At 42.7% G+C, this 9,685-nt stretch overlaps 1 pseudogene; it reads left to right on the top strand.

Annotated features, from left to right (window-relative positions):
• The first annotated feature begins 543 nt into the window (after positions 1 to 543).
• LOC130885675 (putative vomeronasal receptor-like protein 4) lies at positions 544 to 1,445 on the top strand (annotated as a pseudogene).
• The last annotated feature ends 8,240 nt before the right edge of the window (positions 1,446 to 9,685 follow it).

Here is a 9,685-nt window from a genome sequence, read left to right as displayed (position 1 = left end):
ACCATCTCCCCTGAGAATCAGAATCATTGACCAACAACAATTTCCTGAGAAACAGCACGTTTTGTTTTTAGTTCCACCGTCTTTTGAGTGAGGGTTGCATTTGAGGCAGTGAAGAGGATCAGGTTGAGACATCAAGACAGTCCAGGAGCCTGAGGTCCTACTGGGTGTGATGAGAGAAAAAGAAGGAGGCTGTCAGGCTAATCCTCAGGACTGTGTTGCTTAGAAAACCAACAGACTGATAACGTGTTTACCTTTCTCTAGGAAGGACATAGTCATATGACCATGGATGAAGGATGGAGACAAAGAAGGGTCTTTGTGAAAGGCAGGAAAAATAATGTTTATGCCCAGATATAAACTAACACCACTTCTGTGGGAATGAAAGCTAGACAAACCGGGAAAATAAAGAATGTGATCAGGCAGCATCATGGAAAGAACCATATGTGTTTACATAATTGATACCATTCTTTTCATCAGAATAAACAGAGAAAATCTTACATGTGTTTCTCAAATGATTTTCCTTAGTGCTGTTCATGAAGTCAGAGGATGAAGTGGAATAACATTATCCACACAATAATCTTCCTTTCTCTTGCTGGACCTGGAATTGTGGGGAATATCCTAATGTTTGTGAGACTTGTGCACACTTCCACCTTGGGGACTGAGAAAAAACCTGTGGGCATTATTCTCATCCACTTGGCATTTTCTAATATGATCATTATTTGTTCCACAGGGATCAGAGATATAGCCACAGTGTTCTATTTCAAAAACTTCCTCGGAGATATTGGCTGTAAAGTTGTGGTTTTTCTGGCAAGGATGGCACGGGGTTTATCCATATGTACCACCTGTCTCCTCATGTGGTCCAGGCTGTCACCATCAGTCCCAGGATCACTCTTTGGACAAAGCTAAAACCACAGACCTCATGGCAAGTTCTTCAATTTCTCCTTCTCTTCTGGGTGGTTAATGTTCTCATAAGCTCCAACTTACTCTGCTATGTCAAATCAGGGAATGGCTTGAATAGGTCTGTACCTGGAGCATACATTGGCCATTGCTATATGCTGCCATCAAGACATACAATTAAGTGGCTTTTCCTCTCCCTCATGACTCTTCGTGATGTCATCTTTCAGAGTCTGATGGGCTGGAGCAGCGGGTCCATGGCTCTCCATCTGTATGAGCATCACAAGTGTGTCCTCTACCTTCACAGCTCCAGGTGTGCACACAATTCCCCTCCAGAAATCAGAGCTACCTGGAGCGTTCTCATTCTAATGACCTGCTTCCTTTTCTTCTACTGGGCAGATTTCCTTCTCTCTTTATACACTGGTTTCACAGTAACACACGATTCTATTTTACTAAATATTAAGACATTTTTAGAACTTGGTTATGCTGGTTTTAGTCCTTATGTTCTGATTAGCAGATACATCCGTGTTCCTAATGTCTTATATGCTCACTGAGAAGTGTAGAAATTACATTCCCCATGTATTCATATGAGCTAAAGGTATGTACATTGTAAGCTGCTTTGCCATGATGAATTTTAGAAGTGCAGACATAATGTTTGCTCTATAGCATAGGCTGACCTGGCAGTCAGTATATGGCACAGGCTCACCTTGAGATACCTTGGAACCCCAAATGTTTGTATTACAGGCATTCACCACCAAACTGCCATTTGCGTAAATGTTCTAATGTATCATATTATATTAAATTTTATAACAATTTATTTTCTTTCCTTAAAAAGTCTAACATTGCATAATTTTAAGACTAGTTCAAAATTTCTAGACAAGTAGAACACAGATTCTTACCATCTTCCTATTCCTCCATCCCTGTCATGCGATGTTTTATTTCTCATTAGCACTGGGGAAAATGCTGGAGGTAAGGCTGCTGCCAGAAATTAGTATCGCACTTTTGTCCAGAGCCAGAGAGGAAAAACAAAATAGGTTAAGTGGAGGTGAGGAGAAGGCCCTTATCTGAGGTGAGCTCGTCCTGCGGAGTGGAGACCACAGTGTGACAAGCAAGGTCACCACAGCACAGCAGATTTGCTTTCCAATTGTTTGACACAGCTAGCTTCCAAAATGCCTCCCACTACAGTGTCAACACTGTTGGATAATTATAGTTGGGTTAAAGCTTAGTGTACCACTGCAAGAAGTTCTGGTAAATGGGCTCTCTCAAATGACGCCTCGCTCCAGACCAGGGCTTCAGGGGAATATTGTTGTGTTAAAACCTCCATGATAGGTTGTTTTTTTTTTTTTTTTTTTTTTTTTTTTTTTCGGTCTTCTTTTTTTTTTTTTTTTTTTTTTTTTTTTTTTTTTATTTTTTATTCTTTTTTAATTAAAATTTCCACCTGCTCCCCGTTTCCCATTTCCCTCCCCTCCTCCCAAATATTGCCCCCTCCCCCCACTCCCCTCCCCCTATCCCCACTCCTCTTCTCCTCCCCCCACACCATTCCCCCTCCCTCTCGATACTGAAGAGCAGTCCAAATTCTCTGCCCTGCGGGAAGACGAAGGTCTTCTATCTACGTCCAGGAAGGTGAGCTTCTAAACAGGCTAAGCTCCCACAAAGCCAGTTCATGTATTAGGATTGAAACCTAGTGCCATTGTCCTTGGCTTCTCATCAGTCTTCGTTGACCGCCATGCTCAGAGAGTCCGGAATCAACCCATGCTTATTCAGTCCCAGACCAGCTGGCCTTGGTGGGCTCCTAATAAATCAGTTCCACTGTCACAGTGGGTGGGTGCATCCCTCGTGGTCCTGATTTTTTGCTCTTGTTCTCCCTCCTTCTGCTCCTCATTTGGACCTTAAGAGCTCAGACCGTTGCTCCAAATTGAGACTCTGTCTCTACCTTGATCCATCGCCAGATGAAGGTTCTAAGGTGATATGCAAGATATTCATCAGTATAGGATAGGGTCATTTCAGGTTCCCTCTCCTTAGTTGCCCAAGGTACCAGCTGGGGACATATTCCTGGACACCTGCGAACCCCTCTAGAGTCAAGTCTCTTGCCAACCCTAAGATGGCTCCCTTAGATAGGATATATACTTCGCTGCTCCCGTATCCATCCTTCCTATATCCCAACCATCCCAATCCCCCGAGCTCCTCCCATCCTCCCCTTCTCATATTTCTCATCCCATTTCCCCTTTGCCCCATGCCACCTCACCCGCAAGTTCCCAGTTTTTGCCCTGCAATCTTGTCTACTTCCCCCTCTCCATGCGGATGACTATATGATTTTCTTTGGGTTCACTTTCTTATTTAACTTCTATAGGATCACACATTATATGCTTAATGTCTTTTACTTATGGCTAGAAACCGATTATGAGTGAGTACATCCCATGTTCCTCTTTTTGGGTCTGGGATACCTCACTCAGGATAGTGTTTTCTATTTCCATCCATTTGCACGCAAAATTCGAGAAGTCATTGTTTTTTACTGCTGAGTAGTACTCTAATATGTATATATTCCACACTTTCTTCATCCATTCCTCCATTGAAGGGCATCTAGGTTGTTTCCAGGTTTTGGCTATTACAAACAATGCTGCTATGAACATAGTTGAACAGATACTTTTGTCATTTGATGTGGCATCTCTTGGGTATATTCCCAATAGTGGTATTACTGGATCTTGGGGTAGGTTGATCCCAAATTTCCTGAGAAATCGCCACACTGATTTCCAAAGTGGTTGCACAAGTTTGCATTCCCACCAGCAATGAATGAGTGTGCCTCTTTCTCCACAACCTCTCCAGCAAAGGCTATCATTGGTGTTTTTGATTTTAGCCATTCTGACAGGTGTAAGATGGTATCTCAAAGTTGTTTTAATTTGCATTTCCCTTATCGCTAAGGAGGTTGAGCATGACCTTAGGTGTCTTTTGGCCATTTGAATTTCTTCTGTTGAGAATTCTCTGTTCAGATCAGTGCCCCATTTTTTTATTGGGTTCATTAGCATTTTAAAGTTTAGTTTCTTGAGTTCTTTATATATTTTGGTGATCAGACCTTTGTCTGTTGCAGGGTTGGTGAAGATCTTCTCCCAGTCAGTGGGTTGCCTTTTTGTCTTAGTGACAGTGTCCTTTGCTTTACAGAAGCTACTCAGTTTCAGGAGGTCCCATTTATTCAATGTTGCCCTTAATGTCTGTGCTGCTGGGGATAAACGTAGGAAGTGATCTCCTGTACCCATATGTTGTAGAGTACTTCCAACTTTTTCTTCTATCAGGTTCAGTGTGTTCAGACTAATATTGAGGTCTTTAATCCATTTGGACTTGAGTTTTGTGCATGGTGATAGATATGGATCTATTTTCATTCTTCTACACGTTGACAACCAGTTCTGCCAGCACCATTTGTTGAAGATGCTCTCTTTTTTCCATTGAATACTTTTAGCTCCTTTATCAAAAATTAGGTGTTCATAAGTTTGTGGGTTAAAATCAGGGTCTTCTACTCGGTTCCATTGATCGACTTCTCTGTTTTTATGCCAATACCAAGCTGTTTTCAATACTGAGGCTCTGTAATAGAGTTTGAGGTCAGGGATGGTAATGCCTCCAGACGATCCTTTATTATATAAGATTGTTTTGGCTATCCTGGGTTTTTTGTTTCTCCATATAAAGTTGATTATTGTCCTCTCAAGATCTGTGAAGAATTTTGATGGGATTTTAATGGGGATTGCATTGAATCTATAAATTGCCCTTGGTAGAATTGCCATTTTTACTATGTTGATCCTCCCTATCCAAGAGCAAGGGAGATCCTTCCATTTTCTGGTATCCTCCTCAATTTCTTTCTTCATTGACTTAAAGTTCTTGTCAAATAGATCCTTTACTTCCTTGGTTAGGGTTACCCCAAGATATTTTATGCTATTTGTGGCTATCGTGAAAGGTGATGCTTCTCTGATTTCCATCTCTGCTTCCTTATCCTTTGTGTATAGGAGGGCAACTGATTTTTTGGAATTGATCTTGTATCCTGCAACGCTACTAAAGGTGTTTATCAGCTGAAGGAGTTCTTTGCTGGAGTTTTTGGGGTCGCTTATGTACACTATCATATCGTCTGCAAATAATGAAAGTTTAACTTCTTCCTTTCCGATTTGAATCCCTTTGATCCCCTTATGTTGTCTTATTGCTATTGCTAGAATTTCAAGCACTATATTAAAGAGGTATGGAGAGAGTGGACAACCTTGTCGTGTTCCTGATTTTAGTGGAATAGCTTTGAGTTTCTCTCCATTTAATTTGATGTTAGCTGACGGCTTGCTATAAATAGCTTTTATTATATTTAGGAACGACCCTTGTATTCCTAATCTCTCTAAGACCTTTATCATAAAGGGATGTTGAATTTTGTCAAATGCTTTTTCCGCATCTAATGAAATGATCATATGGTTTTTTTCTTTCAGATTATTTATATGATGGATTACATTGATAGATTTTCGTATGTTGAACCAGCCCTGCATCTCTGGGATGAAGCCTACTTGATCATAATGGATAATTTTTCTAATGTGTTCTTGGATTCGGTTTGCCAGTATTTTATTGAGTATTTTTGCGTCGATGTTCATGAGTGAGATTGGCCTGTAGTTCTCTTTCTTGGTTGTGTCTTTGTGTGGTTTTGGTATCAGAGTAACTTCAGCTTCATAAAAGGAATTTGGCAATGACTTCTCTGTTTCAATATTGTGAAATACATTAAGGAGTATAGGTATTAGGTCTTCTTGGAAGTTCTGGTAGAATTCTGCATTAAAGCCGTCTGGACCTGGGCTTTTTTTGGTGGGAAGGTTTTTTATAACAACTTCTAATTCTTCGCGACTAACGGGTCTATTTAGATTGTTCACCTGGTCCTGGTTTAACTTTGGTATATGGTACTTATCTAAAAAAGTGTCCATTTCTTTTACATTTTCCAATTTTGTGGCATACAGGTTTTTGTAGTAAGATCTAATGATTCTCTGAATTTCGTCTGTGTCTGTGGTTATGTCTCCCTTTTCGTTTCTGATTTTGTTAATTTGCGTATTCTCTCTCCGCCGTTTGATTAGTTTGGATAGGGGTTTATCAATCTTATTGATTTTCTCCAAGAACCAGCTTTTTGTTTCATTGATTCTTTGGATTGTTTTCTGTGTTTCTATTTTGTTGATTTCAGCCCTCAATTTGATTATTTCCAGTCTTCTACTTCTCCTAGGTGAGTCTGCTTCTTTTCTTTCTAAAGCTTTAAGGTGGGCTATTAGGTCTCCAATGTGTGCTTTCTCCGTTTTCTTTATGTGGGCACTTAATGCTATGAACTTTCCTCTTAGCACTGCTTTCATAGTGTCCCATAGGTTTGAGTATGATGAGTCTTCGTTTTCATTGAATTCAAGAAAGACTTTAATTTCTTTCTTTATTTCTTCCTTGATCCAGGTGTGGTTCAGTAGTTGACTGTCCAATTTCCATGAGTTCATAGGCTTTCTGGGGATAGCATTGTTGTTGAATTCTAACTTTGATCCATGGTGATCTGATAAGACACAGGTGGTTACCGATATTTTTTTGTAACTGTGTAAGTTTGCTTTGTTACCGAGTATGTGGTCTATTTTCGAGAAGGTTCCATGAGCTGCAGAGAAGAAGGTATATTCTTTCTTATTTGAGTGGAATGTTCTATAGATGTCTGTTAAGTCCATTTGATTCATTACCTCCCTTAATCCTCTTATTTCTCTGTTAGGTTTCTGTCTGATTGACCTGTCCATTGGTGAGAGAGGAGTGTTGAAATCTCCTACTATTAGTGTGTGTGGTTTGATGACTGCCTTGAGTTTTAGTAACGTTTCTTTTACATAAGTGGGTGCTTTTATATTAGGGGCATAGATATTCAGGATTGAGACTTCATCCTGGTGAATTGTTCCTGTTATGAGTAAAAAATGTCCATCTCCATCTCTTTTGATTGATTTTAGTTTGAAGTCAACTTTCTTAGAAATTAGTATGGCCACACCTGCTTGTTTCTTAGGTCCGTTTGCTTGATAAACCTTTTCCCAGCCCTTTACTCTGAGTAGATGTCTGTCTTTGTGGTTGAGGTGTGTTTCTTGTAAGCAGCAGAATGTTGGATCCTGTTTTCGTATCCAATCTCTTAGCCTGTGCCTCTTTATAGGTGAGTTGAGTCCATTGATATTAAGTGATATTAATGACCAGTGGTTGTTAACTCCAGTCATTTTTCCTTTCTTTCCTTCTTTCCTTTGGTAGTAGAGTTTGTGTGTTTCCCTTCTTCAAGTTGTGCTGGTGAAGGGTCATTAGATGTCTGAGTTATTGTGGGCATTGTTGGACTCCTTGGTTTGTGATTTTCCTTCAATTACTTTCTGAAGGGCTGGATTTGTGGCTACGTATTGTTTAAATTTGTTTTTATCCTGGAAAATTTTGTTTTCTCCATTTATAGTGAACGAAAGCTTGGCTGGGTATAGAAGTCTGGGCTTGCATCCATGGTCTCGTAGTTTCTGCAGTATATCTATCCAGGACCTTCTGGCTTTCATGGTTTCCATAGAGAAATCAGGTGTAAGTCTGATAGGTTTACCTTTATAGGTAACTTGACCTTTTTCCTTTGCAGCTCTTAATATTCTTTCTTTATTCTGTATGTTTTGTGTTTTGATTATTATATGACGAGGAGATGTTTTTTTTTGATCCAGTCGATTTGGTGTTCTGTATGCTTCTTGGACCTTCAAAGGAATATCTTTCTTAAGGTTGGGAAAGTTTTCTTCTATAATTTTATTAAATATATTTTCTGGACCATTGAGCTGTAGATCTTCTCCTTCTTCTATCCCTATTATTCTTAGGTTTGGTCTTTTTATTGTGTCCCAGATTTCCTGAATGTTTTGTGATGAGAATTTGTTGGTTATGCTGTTTTCTTTGATGAGAGTGTTTATTTTCTCTATGGTATCTTCAGTGTCTGAGATTCTTTCTTCTATCTCTTGTAATCTGTTGGTGGTACTTGTCTCTGTAGTTCCTGTTCGTTTATTCAAATTTTCCATCTCCATCCTTCCCTCGGTTTGTGTTTTCTTTATTACTTCCACTTCATTCTTCAAGTCTTGAACCGTTTCCCTTACCTGTTTGATTACTTTTTCTTGTTTCTCTTGGTTTTCTTGGGTATCTTTGAGAGATTTATTCATTTCCTCTACCTTTTTGTTTGTAATCTCTAATTGGTTGTGGCAGTTTTTCACCTCCTGTTTAAGGTCCTCTATTATTTTCATAAAATTCACTTTTGAGTCGAATTCTTCTAATTCTTCTGGATTAGGGTGTACACTTCTCATTTCGGGATTCCTGGATCCTGGTGATGTCACGTTGCCTTTCAAGTTGTTGGGGGAATTCTTGCATTGGCGCCTGCCCATCTTTTCCTTCAAATGGAGCCAGGAGAGGCCTGATGTCTTGGACCAGTCTTTGCTGTGACTAACTCTCTAGGTGTATCTCCTCAGTGTAGGGGCAGGAACCGTTCCCTTCCAGGTGAACTCCTCAACACCAAAACATGGATGCGTGGTATTCCAATGACCCGCGTAAAGAAGGCCGAATGCAAGGGGTCGGGCGGGGTCAAGTAGAACACAGGCGACACTGCAGTACAAGCTGGAGGTGCCTGCGCTCCCTTTCGGGGGTTGCTGAGGCCTGCCCGCTAGGCAGGCACTCACTGCTCTGGTTGGGTATCCTTAGTGTAGGGGCGTTTGTGCTCTCTACCGGGACCGTCCGCCCCAGGATAGTACACACTCACCCGTCCCGATGAAACTTCTGGCACCTACACAGGAACTCCTGGATGCCCCAATGAGCCAGGGACTAAGGGAAGTAGGGCGCAGGCAGAGCAGGTCCAGGAGATCACAAGCAGAGACTGCAACCCCAGCAGCAGGGGCCTGCTTCCCCTGGCGGGGACCTTGAGGCCTGCCCTCTAGTCAGGCCCTCACTACTCTGGGTTGGTAGCCTCAGTGAAAGGGCAGGAAACTGTTCCACAGTAAAGGACCTTGCAGACAAGGCAGGCTTGGGGGTGGGGGTGGGGGGCGGGTGTGTAGGAAAGAAAGCCTTGCAGCAGGAGCTGGGGGGGGGGGGCGTTTGTGCTCTCTACCGGGACAGTGCGCCCCAGGATAGCACACACTCACCCATCCAGATGGGACTTCTCAGCACCTATGCAGGGATTCCTGGTGGCCCCAATGAGCCAGGGACCAAGGGAAATAGGGGGCAGGGAGAGCAGGTCCAGGAGATCACAAGCAGAGACTGCAACCCCAGCAGCAGGGGCCTGCTTCCCCTGGCGGGGACCTTGAGGCCTGCCCTCTAGTCAGGCACTCACTGGTCTGGGCTGGTAGCCTTAGTGAAAGGGCAGGAAACTGTTCCACAGCTAAGGACCTTGCAGACAAGGCAGGCTTGGGGGTGGGGGTGGGGGCGGGTGTGTAGGAGAGAAAGCTTTGCAGCAGGAGCTGGGGGAGGGGCGTTTGTGCTCTCTACCGGGACCGTCTGCCCCAGGATAGCACACACTCACCCGTCCCGATGAAACTTCTCGGCACCTACACAGGAACTCCTGGATGCCCCAATGAGCCAGGGACAAAGGGAAGTAGGGCGCAGGCAGAGCAGGTCCAGGAGATCACAGCAGAGACTGCAGCCCCAGCAGCGGGGGCCCGCTTTCCCTGGCGGGGACCTTGAGGCCTGCCCTCTAGTCAGGCCCTCACTACTCTGGGTTGGTAGCCTCAGTGAAAGGGCAGGAAACTGTTCCACAGTAAAGGACCTTGCAGACAAGGCAGGCTTGGGGGTGGGGGTGGGGGGCGGGTGT

The sequence above is a fragment of the Chionomys nivalis genome, chromosome 13 (genome assembly GCF_950005125.1).
Source record: "Chionomys nivalis chromosome 13, mChiNiv1.1, whole genome shotgun sequence".
NCBI classification, from domain to species: domain Eukaryota; kingdom Metazoa; phylum Chordata; class Mammalia; order Rodentia; family Cricetidae; genus Chionomys; species Chionomys nivalis.
This window is presented reverse-complemented; position numbering and strand designations above follow the sequence as displayed.